Source organism: Pantherophis guttatus, chromosome 5 (assembly GCF_059756535.1).
Source record: "Pantherophis guttatus breed Tessera chromosome 5, ASM5975653v1, whole genome shotgun sequence".
Lineage (NCBI taxonomy): Eukaryota > Metazoa > Chordata > Lepidosauria > Squamata > Colubridae > Pantherophis > Pantherophis guttatus.
This window is the reverse complement of record NC_142067.1, coordinates 51,380,238-51,393,078: the sequence shown is the minus strand read 5'-3', so window position 1 is coordinate 51,393,078 and position 12,841 is coordinate 51,380,238. Positions and strand designations below refer to the sequence as shown.

The following is a 12,841-nucleotide window of genomic DNA, read 5'->3' as shown; positions in this document are numbered from 1 at the left end:
CAAAGCATCTGCTATGCTTTATCTCCTTTAATGGAATATATTGCACATTCCATATATTTAATTTGTAATAGAAATTTAAGTAGGGATTTATCCACTTTAATTTCTTCAGTGCCAAGATGCCAAGGTACTCATAGTGTCCCTTTTCTCTTCCTTAAAAAATACATCTTCATGAGTTCTGTGAGGTGCACATTGTAATGTTAATTTTGCTAATGGTATTCCTCCCAGTAATTGCAGGTCTCTTTGCCCATTCCCTAAAGGCACATGGATCTGATAGGCCAAGTGGTAGCCTGCATTCAACTAATGTATATGAGAGGGAGAAAATATGATGATTAAAGACTTCTACCTGTGACCGCTTAAGAACATGAGAATGATTAGAAAGAGAGAGAGAGAGTTGTAGGGTACTGTGAAAATGAGTTAATCTTCTAATGTTCATTTTTCAGAACTATCAAATTGCTTTGATTACATTTAATTAAAAATTGAACATGATGCAGAACTGTGCCTTTATAAACATGTGTGCATCCATTTTTGGATGAATGGAAGATTTAAACATTGCTGTTTAAAGGCTGCCCAAGATACAACTTGGTTTTTAATCCAATGAAGTAATATGGCTACTGTGTTAAAATTCTGTATCCACACTAGGAAATAAGTGATGTTCAGGAATGTGTGACACTTTCTTGAAGGCTTAATAATACCTACCATTTAATTTTAGCATTGTTTTGTTTTTTTGTTTATTTTAATTTTTTAATTTAATACTGTAAGTACAATAGTAAAAGCCAATAAAAATTAAATTAAAGAAAGAAAGAATAAAAAGTCAAAAAAAAAAAAAAAGGAAGAAACATTGCTACCATAACTTACAGCTTCAACATTACATATGGACTAGTGTTTCGGCTTCTCCAAAAGTAGTTCTGCTAATGACTACAAATATGACATGAGTGGGGAACCTGTGACCCTGCAGATTTTGCTGGACTATTATTACTATGGGTAACAGTAAAGAATGCTGGGAATTGTAATTGATCAACGATTGGAGAACCTTGAATTGCTTCATATCTTCCTTTTCCTTTTTTTCTTTCCCTTTTCTTCCCACCCATCTCATGCACCATATCCTGCGAGGTTTACAAACAGCAATTAAAAAAACAAAAAACAAAACATAAAACTCACAAAAATTTCTGGTGCCTCAAAAACCATACTCCTCTACAAACCAATATTCAACTTTGCTGATCTCTAGCTTTGCTTTACCCTACTGCTTCTGGGAATTGGCATTCAGGTCTTTCCAGAAAGCTAGAAGAACAGGGGAAAGGGAATTGGTTAGATTTGTACTCTGCTGCAATCAACAAGACTCTTGGCAGTTAACGTGCAATTATTCGTCCATGATAAAAGATTTTTTTCCTATGTTTTTCATTAAAAGCAAATAATCACACAATATTCAGATAGTCCATCAGGTAGACCAGGCAGGAAACATGACCAGATCAGCTAATGCTACTTTAATGTTGATATAATTTACTTGGACTTCAGTAAGGCATTTGACACAGTAGACCATAACCTACTACTTGATAAAATAGAAAAATGTGGGCTAGACAGCATCACCACCAGATGGATTCATAACTGGCTGATCAACCGCACTCAACGTGTAATCCTCAATGGAACCGTGTCTACATGGAGGGAGGTATGCAATGGGGTACCCCAGGGCTCTGTTTTAGGCCTAATACTCTTCAACATATTCAGCAATTATTTGGATGAGGGGATAGATGGAGAATTCATCAAATTTGCTGACGACACCGAGCTAGCAGGAATAGCCAACACTCTGGAAGATAGGCTTAAGATATAGAAGGATCTTGACAGACTTGAACATCTATCTAACAAAATGAAATTCAATGGTGAAAAAAGTAAGGTTTTACATTTAGGCAAGAAAACCAAAATGCACAGGTACAGTATATGTGGTGCCTTGCTCAATAGTGGTGACTGTGAGAGGGATCTTGGAGTCCTAGTGGACAATCACTTAAATATGAGCCAGCAGTGTGCTGCAGCTGCCAAAAAAGCCAACACAGTTCTAGGCTGCATAAACAGTGGGATAGAATCAAGATCACATGAAGTGTTAATACCATTTTATAATGCCTTGGTAAGGCCACATTTGGAATACTGCATCCAATTTTGGTTGCCACGATGTAAAAAAGATGTTGAGACTTTAGAAAGAGTGCAGAGAAGAGCAACAAAGATTATTAGGGGACTTGAGGATAAAACATATAAAGAATGGTTGCTGGAACTGGGCATGTCTAGTCTTATGAAAAGAAGGACTAGGGTTGACATTATAGCAGTGTTCCAATATCTCAGGGGTTGCCACAAAGAAGTGGGAGTCAAACTATTCTTCAAAGCACCTGAGGGTAGAACAAGAAGCAATGGGTGGAAACTAATCAAGAAGAGAAGCAACTTAAAACTAAGGAGAAATTTCCTGACAGAATAATTAATCAATGGAACAACTTGCCTCCAGAACAGTGGTGGGTTTCAACCGGTGTTACCACCGGTTCATTTGGCACACACGCTTTGCGCGTGCTTTGCTGAGGCACGGCAATCCACTCTGCTGCACCTATCAGCTGGGCTAAAAATGAACGAATATAGGTAGGTATAGCGCAGGGGTGGATGGGAGGGCCCAACTGACTGTCGGAGAGAACCGGTTCGCTCTCACCTCACCCTCTCTGCTACCGGCTCGCCTGAACCGAGGACAACCAGTAGCAACCCACCACTGCTCCAGAAGTTGTAAATGTTCCAACACTGGAAGTTTTAAAGAAGAGATTAGATAACCATTTGTCTGAAGTGGTGTAGGGTTTCCTGCCTAAGCAGGGGGTTGGACTAGAAGACCTCCAAGGTCCCTTCCAACTCTGTTATTCTGTTCTGTTAATGTAACACTATATTAACAGAAGCTTTGTGAGTCTGAAAGTACAGTACTCCTGCCATCTCCTTTACAGCCTGAGAAACCAGGGAAGGTCTGTTCTGAACCTCTTGCTAAATCCTGTATGCAGCTATGGCTATGCTGTCCCTTATCTCACCATTCCCTTGGCAACTTCTCTTGCCCTGCTCCTAAGGTTTTTCTCACAAAGCTTTACAAATATATTTGTAAATATATTCTGAACCAATTGTAACTTCCAAATGATCTAAGGGAGTCATACTGTAGTCATAGTAAGTGATGAGGACATGAGTTACTGTCCCAAAGTCCTCTTTTTCCAGACAGGGATTCAGTTGGCACATCAGGTGGAGCTGGACCAATGGCCCTCTTGCTCCTGATCTCTACTTGCCCATCTAGGAGTAATATAAGCCCTTCCCCAACAATTCTATGTAAATGTTAAAAAGCAAAAGGGAAATGACCAAACCATGTGACATCCCACAAATGAGCAGCTGCTTGGTTGATCTTCCCTCTTGCTACCCTCCCCACTGAATGGAAATTTATTCTGAGGAAGGAGTAGAACAACTGTAATTATGATCCCTTTCTTGTTAGCAGTCCAAAAGAATACCATGGTTGATGGTATCTAAACCTGGGGAGAAATCTGAAAGGACCCATATGGATGCATTGTCCCCATCCAAGTCACAACAAAAGTTTTCACAATGATGATCAGTGCCATCTTCACCCCTTATCCAGACTTCCTTGGCTAAAAAGAGTATATAATCACTTGATTTCTTTAAACTGCTGTGTAATTGTACACTGTTTATAACTTTTCAAAAAAAGAGAAGATTCAAAATTGGGCATTTGTTGTCAAATACTGATAGATCTAGAAGCGGGTGATCTACAACCACTTTCAAGATTTCAAGAATATTACTACCTCCAAAGTGAGGAATGGACCACCTCCTAGATCCAAGTTGTCATGCTTTCCTCTGAAGGAGCCAGGAGGGCCAAGGACCAAGCACATGGATGGCCAGGGACAAACAACAGTTTACCATTCTTATCCACCAACATAATTTACAGGCCATAAGGAGTCCCAGACAATCTGGAATGAAATTGCAAAATCTAATCTCTAGATTTTGTCCTCGAAAAAACAAAAATTTAGTGAATTTGAGTGTTCAGCAAAGTCCTGTGATAACTGGACACAACAACCAGATGGAGATCTAACTGTTGCCTTTTCTCAGAAAGGAAATTGGCCATCTTAAACAGGGCTGCTGGATGACACTGTCAATTCAGCAATACATTTGGGAGGCATTGTTTGACTTTAGAAGTGAAACATTCTGTAAAAGCTAAATTCAAATTGCAGTTATTAAAAAGGACGCATGTAGAATTTCCCTTCAGGGTGTGTTAAAAACAAGATTGTATATTGGTACAATGTAAATTGATGCAGTGGGATTTAATTTCTTTTATTTAAAAGAAGTTAAAGTTTAAAATCCTGATGATTGCAAGTTAGAAACAAAAATAATTTCTGCAGCTCTCTCTACTATCTAATAGTTGACTGGAGTTTTGCAGTCTACATTTGGTGGCCCTAGTAGATGGGAGGAAGTTTGGATGTTACAGAATGGACTCATGTCTTTTTCCACTGACTACCTTTACTGAGAAGCATAACAGGTTTTTAAAGGATACATTTTCTTTAAATATAAAGAAAATGTATCCTTTAACATTCTTAAGATTCTACCTAAAGATTTATTGTGCAGATGAATAGGGCAACAAGCAAATTATTCCTGTGTCACATCTTAGATATTAGATCTGTGTGGTAAAGGCAATATATCTGAGTAAAAATGGCATTTTGATAATGGCCATCAAAAGCTTTTCAATTTTCTGGCAGAAAAATTCAGATTTATATAATTCCTTTTTCCAAAATGATGCTTGTCTTGGTAAATTTCTCATGGTCTTCCAAGTGTTAAAAAGAGCATAAATTGAAAAGGGTGTGGCAGGAAGGCATTCTTTATTCCACAGTTGGTTGGCAGAGACATTGTGACACCTAATCCAGTTGTGAGTCAGGATCTGCCTTTGCCTGCTCTTTGTATGGACTTTCCTGATCGACCTGTTGCTTCACCATGTGTCAAAGACGCACAGGTGTAGCTTCTCACTTGTGGACCAGGCTTCCCTCTCTATATCTGTTGCATTATAGCTGTCAACTTCTTTGGCAACCCAGCACTCCTGGAGAGCAAAGGCCTAAGAAGGCTGACCTGGCCTTTTATTCAGCTCACTGTGTTTCTTCAGTGATTGTCTAAAGCTGCAGTTGTTTCCAATCTTCTTTGCCTCTGCTGTGAGGTGATGTTTGTAGGTATTTAGATTTCAGGGAACTGAAGGAGACTCCCAGCCTGCTTTCCTCTGTATGACCAAATGGGTGAAAAAAAGAAAAGCCTTTATTCTAGAGAAAAGGAGGGAGGAGGGGGAGGAGAGGAAACTTTACAAATACACCCAAATGACCCATTCCCACTTAGCATGGAACTTAACAAGTTACACCCACTTTCTGAGCCAGAAACGGAATGAAAGATTCATGCTTCCTCATTTTTGTTGCTAGAATTGGCTGCTTTCTGAAATGAGAACAGAGAATATGTCTCTGCCACTGAGGAAAGAGGTAAGCAGCTACCAGGAGATATTCTCCTATTGGGTGTGCTTATAGCCCTATGCAAAAAAGTGGGATTGGGGAAAAATGTGTACAAGTGGTTGCTGTGATAATTGGTATGCTATTTACAGAGTATTCCTTGTGTTTTCACATGTCTGATTTTCTTCCATGCTAGAAGCTGAAAGGTGTCCTTTTCTGTTTATTTTGTAGAAATAGGCCTTAGAGAATTCTCATTTTTCCCTATCTTTTCATCATTTATCTATAGACCTGAAATGTGAAACTTTTTCAAAAAGGAAATTTGATGCAGTGGGAGGGAGTGATTGAGTAAACATATTCCCAGAGAGGCAGGGAAGACAGTAAGTTTCATATTACATATTAAAGATGCGCCTTTTCCCTGAGCTGCTTGCCTGGATAATTATAGGTTATCACCTGAGTTACCTTTAAAGCTTACGTTGTACAAGTTTCCAGTTTCAGTCAAGATTCTGCTGTGAGTACTGAACCTTTGAAAATTGGGAATATGATTCTGCAATATTTATACCGGTACTTGCTTTCTGCACCTTTATGCCTTCAGGAACCTTAGCTTATTCCAATTCAGCAAGGCCCGCAGGATGATTCCAACGTTATTTTTCATGGCATCCGAAAGGATTCTTCCCAGGGAATGCTGCATTTTAGTTACAAGAAGGGCTTGGATTTTTCCCATTTAGATTTGCAAAGTATTCCAAAGCACAGCTGTTTAAAATCATTTTGTGCAATTATGGCAGCTTTTTCTTTACAAACTTTTAACATTAATTTGAAATGTTTCCTTTCAAGTTGAAGTTTCTTTCCTTTAGGAGATAATGAAATGTGAGTAGCCAAGGTTTTTGATTTGTGTTTCTTTTAATTCCTATTTTTTTTAGTCAACCTTGCTATCTTCACTCTTCATTTTTCTAGTCCCCCCCCCAATGTTTTTATTTGTAACTGTTCAGATCATTGGAGGCTTGGTAGGATATAAATTTAATTATTAATAATAGTTGGATCATGTTCGGTTTAAGGAAAGAAATTACTTGGACACTGCAATAAAGTGTATTGTACAAAGAATGGTTTGTAAGTTGATATCAGTATCAAAATGCAATAAACCTGAGTTAAGATAGAATGGTGTAAGCCAGTCTTCTCCAATCTGGTGCTGCTGGCTGAAAATGAAAAAAAAAAGTTCTTACCCAACGTATTCAGATAGCAACGGGTTGCGGTGTTAAAGCTCTTGCTTGTTTCTGACTCAGATTGCCTGATATTATAGCAATAGATAGGCTGCATTTTGAACTTCATGACTGGCCCAACATTTTGTCACTTGGACTGATATCTCAAGGCTACACAAACAAAATACATTTTCTTTAGCTTTATTAAGACACTGGTACTGCTTTGCTTGGGTCGTTTCATTATGTTTTCTAAAAATCCAGTGATCAGAACTATTATTAATTTTGGAAGTGTCACTTTCAAAATTGATTTAAATGATCAAATGAATTCAACATAAAAAGCCTCTCTGAACCAGGCTTTTGTGAATATGTCAATTTTGACCTTAAAAGCAATCATGATTTCATTTTGAAATATTTTGAAAATTTCTGACATAGTTGCATTCTTAGTGTACAGCAGTGGTGAAATCCCCCCGGTTCTATCCGGCTTGCCGAACTGGTAGCGCTGGTGGCGGGAGGCTCCGCCCACTTGCCGGGATGTCATTGCGTCCCGGTTTTTAACCATCTGTGCATGCGCAGAAGAGGGGTGTGTGCACATAGCGCTCCTGCGCTCCTGCGCAGGAGCACCCCCAAACTGTTAGCGAAGGTAAGTGGATTTCACCACTGGTGTACAGTATTTATTCTTAAAAAGAACATTCTTTACAAATAGCATTGTTTCTTGATTTGTTATTTCTTCCGTGATTAAAGCAAATTTTTTATATTGGTGCCCATCAGTTCCAGGAGGCTTGGGCAGGAAGTTGACAGATTCATACTTTTCTAGCTTTAATCTGCAGAGGGTATAAATGACACCAAAATGCAGGTGAAACTGGGCAATCAAGAGTCCACCTTTTTTACATATATGTAATGAATGTTAAAAAATTCACAGACTGTCAACTGTCTGGTCCTACCTACTATTTTGTGTCATTGACTCCCTCTGTGGATGTCCCTGCTTAGATTACATTTTTTTCCTTATGTTTTCAGTGCATGAATGCTGCTGATTTTACGAAGTGCCTTAATATAAGGCTGATACAAAATGTTGACTACTATTTAAATATGCAGTTTAATTTTAAAATATTAAAAATAAAAACATTCCAGTAGATGTCAGTGTTCGGTATTCCTTTCCCCTTCCCCTTTCCCTTCCCCTTCCCCTCCCCTTCCCCTTCCCCTTTCTTCATTGCACTAGAGTACAGCAAATTATAATCTGTGCAACTCTTATGTAGTATGTTGAGCCAGAACAAAAGTTGAGTTGCTAAATCCAAACAACAAGATTGGATATCTGAGCAAACCAATACTCTTCTTTCTTTGCATTGCAAATTTGTAGTTAATTTTCCCTGGTCTTATTCATATTATTATCTCTTCCTGGAGAAACTGCACATACTTGATTGTTTGAAGCAATCTGAGGCACACCTAATAATGTTCAAGAAAAAAATGTACTACATTGACTTTTGTGACCCTAATGAACTTGGAGATTTATTATGGAAAAATGTCATGGACCAGAGCCATCTTTATCAGATATGATTCATGAATTCTCTTGCAAATATGAAATCAATTCATTTTTAGGATACCACATTGTGTGTTTGCTGTAACAGAAGTAACATCATCTTTCTTCATTATGCAAGAAAGTATAAATAATAAGTATGGTCTCAAGAACTGTTTAGTCTTTCTTTCTTCAACTTTTTCTCCATATGTGGTTGTGATTGAAATTGCCAGTATTTCCAGTCGTAGGATATCTGGAGGAGGTCAGCTTGTGGAAAATTAATTTACCTTCACCCTTTTCTCTTCTCTTTGGCTTTATTATGAAAACTGACAGGGCAAGTAAACCAATACAGATAGCAATAAAGTTGCATAGATCAAATATCTGTTTATCAACTATTGCAACTTTCTACCAGTTATTTGCTTTTAATCAGAATAAGTTTTTTTAAAATCACTGCTATATTCAGGATCTTTAGATTAATATTTAAAACAGTGAATATGCAGGGGCGGACATTGGTTTAACCATGTTTTCTTCGGAATGTCTTTCTGGGTATTTGTGCATGAATGATTCCAGCATGTTTCAGTGATTTTTATGGAACAATAATCCATCGCTGGATGAGAGAAATAAATTATTAATAGAGCTGAATGTTTCAGCATGGGGCTTTTAAGGGAGGTCAGGAGACAGAATGCTCAGTTCAAGATTAACACAGCCAGGCTACAATGCTCCAGGAGCAGCGAGGAGGAAAATCGGTAGAGAACAAGTTTAGGAATCCTGAAAGCATTTATACTTTAGAAACAGATGGTAGAGAAGACTGCATCTTGATTCCATCTGATTTCAAAAGCATCTTGCCTTTAAATGGTTGTGTGGTTATAACCTACTCCAGTTTTAATAATATAAACAAAAGTGACGCTTTCATTCCTTTAATTCAGCAGGTATAATCCTTTGAGTGTTGGTTTAAACATTGTCATGAGTCTATTAAGAAGCCAGAACACAAAACACTTCTAACAAATTCAAGCCTCAAGAAGAACACTTTATAAAGAATACATTATAAAAATGCTTTGGAGAAATTTGGACTTGTTTTCCTCTTCTTTTAGAGAGTGAACTTTTTATTCAGCAATATTGAGAAAGCTTGACATATTTGAGCCAAGTCCTGCAATTTCGACAAAGCTAACTAACATAGCCCTTGTTTAGGCATATAACATTAGAAAAATAATTTAGCTGGTTTTTTTCAGCAGAGAGGTAACAAATGCAATCATATTAATTCCTGTCAATATAAACAGAGTGACTGTAATGTTGACAGAGTCTACTAAGAGTTAAAAGTATGAAGCTTGGTGAAATAAATCATAGTCAGAATCACAGATGTTTGCAGAGGAAGGGACCTGAACTCAGCACCATAGTAGCAAAAGTTTCTCTGGTTAAGCCAGAACTCTGAAGAATCCTGGTTTACATATGTTTGATGAACCTCATTTGTTGTTTTTTTTTCTGCCAGTAAAAGCAGCTGAAAAACTTGGAAGAATAGAATAGAATAGAATAGAATAGAATAGAATAGAATAGAATAGAATAGAATAGAACAGAACAGAACAGAACAGAACAGAACAGAACAGAACAGAATCTTATATGCATGAGCAAAGCCATAAACATGCACACTTTACAGAACTGGAAGGGACCGTGGAGGTCTCCTTGTCCAACCCCTTGCTCAGGCAGGAAACCCTATACCATTTCAGACAAGTGGTTGTCCTGTCTCTTCTTAAAAATTTCCAGTGTTGGAGCATCCACAACTTCTGCAGGCAAGTTGTTCCACTGATTAATTGCTATAACTGTCAGGAAATTTCTTCTTGCCTCTCTCCTTGATTAGTTTCCATCCATTGCTTCTTGTCTTGCTCTCAGGTGCTTTGGAAAATAGCTTGACTCCCTCTTCTTTGTGGCAACCTATGAGTTATCGGAAGACTGCTATCATGTCACCCCAGTCCTTCTTTTCTAGACATACCCAATTCCAGCAACCGTTCTTCGTATGTTTTAGCCTCCAGTCCCCTAATCATCTTTGTTGCTCTCATTTTCCTTGGTTTGCTTTGTCTTGATGTAAGCACACATTACTTGCAATTCTTGGTTTGTAAAAAGTGCTCATATTGGGATTGCAGTTTCTTTGCAATCACTAATCTTTCAAGTGGCAGTCTCCATCATGTAATTTCATGCATCCTCTCAAGAACCAACCTGGGAAATGTCATTCAAAACCAGAGAGTTCTTGTGAGTTCGATGTAATTTCATGTGCAATGATTATAAAAGTTTTAATATATTTAATTTTGTGAATTAATTTGACAGTCAATAATTGAGAATAGTCACTGTCAATAAAATGGGCATAACTCCCTTTGTTGCCTATATTTTGTATAAGTCCATCTCTGTCTTCCCTAACCTTCTGCCAGAATAAAATTCTGTCCGTCCATCCATCCATCCATTTTCAGTTTATAAAAAAATCTGATTCTGCCAATAGAAAGCAACAATAAATGCTAAGCTAAGCATAACAAATAGAAAAATAGAATTCTAGGAATTCTTTGTAAGAAGCAAACATATGTTTCTGGATATGGTTTGGTGCAAATATACAACATGAGTTTGTTAAAATAAATCTTTATTTCAGTATATCATGAAGAAATGGATGAAATAATATTGATACTCACTGATAGACCATTATTTTTAGAAGGTTTTATCTATTTTTCCATAGATTGTGATTTAGTTTGGTAGATCTTATACAAGAAATCTCACATTAAAGTTTGTGGAATTCTTTCCTTTTTTATAATCAGAGTCTGAATAATTCCTGAACAGCAATTTGCTCATGGGCTATGTAGTGATACCAACATATACTAATTTCACTCCTCAGAAAACCTATTAGGAAACAGTTGCATTATTTATCACAACTGAATAGTGGAATGCAAAAGAACAGTTCCTACAGCATGTTAAGAATAGCCTTTAGATATCTAAGAGAGATGGCATTTTTAAAAAAAAATTTGATTTATATGCCGCCCTTCTCCAGAGACTCAGGGCGGCTTACAATGCGTTAAGCAATGCATTAAGCAATAGCCTTCATACTTTTGTATATTTATACAAAGTCATCTTATTGCCCCCACAAACTGGGTCCTCATTTTACCTACCTTAGAAAGGATGGAAGGCTGAGTCAACCTTGAGCCTTGGAGAGATTAGAACCAGCAGTAATTGCAGGCAGCTGTGTTAATAACAGGGTGCTTAGACCACTGTACTATCAAGGCTCTTGATCTGTTATGATCTGTTTAAATAATATAACAAAGGTTACCTAGTATAGATGATGAAAGTAAAATGTTTTTATAATAGGTTAAAAAAAACAAAGCTAAACTGGAAAGGATTATCTAACTATGGGAGAAAATGCACCTTCAAATAATATTGTTGCATAACACAGAAGAAAGAATATATTTTATCACATGTGTATTATTTGAAGTGTATTCTCTCCCAGTATTAAGCAAATTTACCAAAATAGTTTGGGACTGACTTGTATCATCTAATACTATAGTTTACATTAACTTGAGATTTGTTAGTATACACAGTGGTGTAAACCAGCACTATCTCAATCAAATTCATTTTGCATCCTTCATTGTTCCAGATACTCCTTGACACTACAAACTGGAATATTGATAGTTGGAGTATCACCAAATCTCTCCTTTTCTGGGTGGCTTTTTAACTGTCTTGCCTGATTAACATATATTGGGAACTCAATATTTCCTAACTATCTTTTAAACCTTTAGCTAGTTTAACAAAGATATTCCCAGCTGATACCAATTTTCATAGGACCATTTCTACATGCATGGAGGTTAGAATATTAGCCATGAAGGGGTTCTGATAGGTCATCTTTGATTAGGTTTGCCTAAGAAGGTAATGCCCAATTTTCTGCAGCTAAAATCTGCAAACCAAGAGCCATTCATATGTGTCTGTTCTCATTTTCTCTTTCTGAAAAAAATGGAAACCAATATTTTGATTGAAATGAGCATTCTTGCATACTCTGGATTTCTTATAATTGAGAAAATACATTTAAGGACATTTAACTCATGTATTTTTTAAAGTAGCATTAATTTTATTCTAAGTTTATATTATTTAGGGAAAGGCTATAAGTCTTCTATATTTACTAGTTTATGTACCCCCCTCTTGCAAGTCATGAGTTTATAACAATAATCTTCACTAACAGTCTGTTTCTAGATTATCCACTTAATATTAGCACCACTGACAAAATCACCATAAGTCAATTGAAAAAGGCAGTTTTACAGCTAACATCCTGCGGCATTACTTTTACTATTATTAAACAACATCTGGCTACCCCAGATGTTTTTAGGAAGAACTCAAGAGGTGGACAAACAATACCAAATCCAGTTCAAATATCTCGCTGATTGGGTGACCAACCCTAATAATGCTATGGAAAAAGAAATATGCTGTTAAACCAATTGCAAAAGGACGCCTTCATTATCTGAAAATTTTGAATTTATCAGACCTGAACATCCTAATTTTACTCCAAAAGCCACACCTTGCTTGGAACGCTCTATATTCTTAGTCATTACCTTAATAATTCTTAGTCCTTGGTTAGGACTTCAATTACTAAGTTTTTAAAATCTTAGACTGAATCTAAGTGTTGATTACTACTACTA

At 37.0% G+C, this 12,841-nt stretch overlaps 1 protein-coding gene across 16 annotated transcripts in view; it reads left to right on the top strand.

Moving 5' to 3' along the window:
• Positions 1-12,841, top strand: part of TIAM1 (TIAM Rac1 associated GEF 1) — a 196,862-nt gene that overhangs the window by 78,003 nt on the left and 106,018 nt on the right. The window lies entirely within an intron of this gene.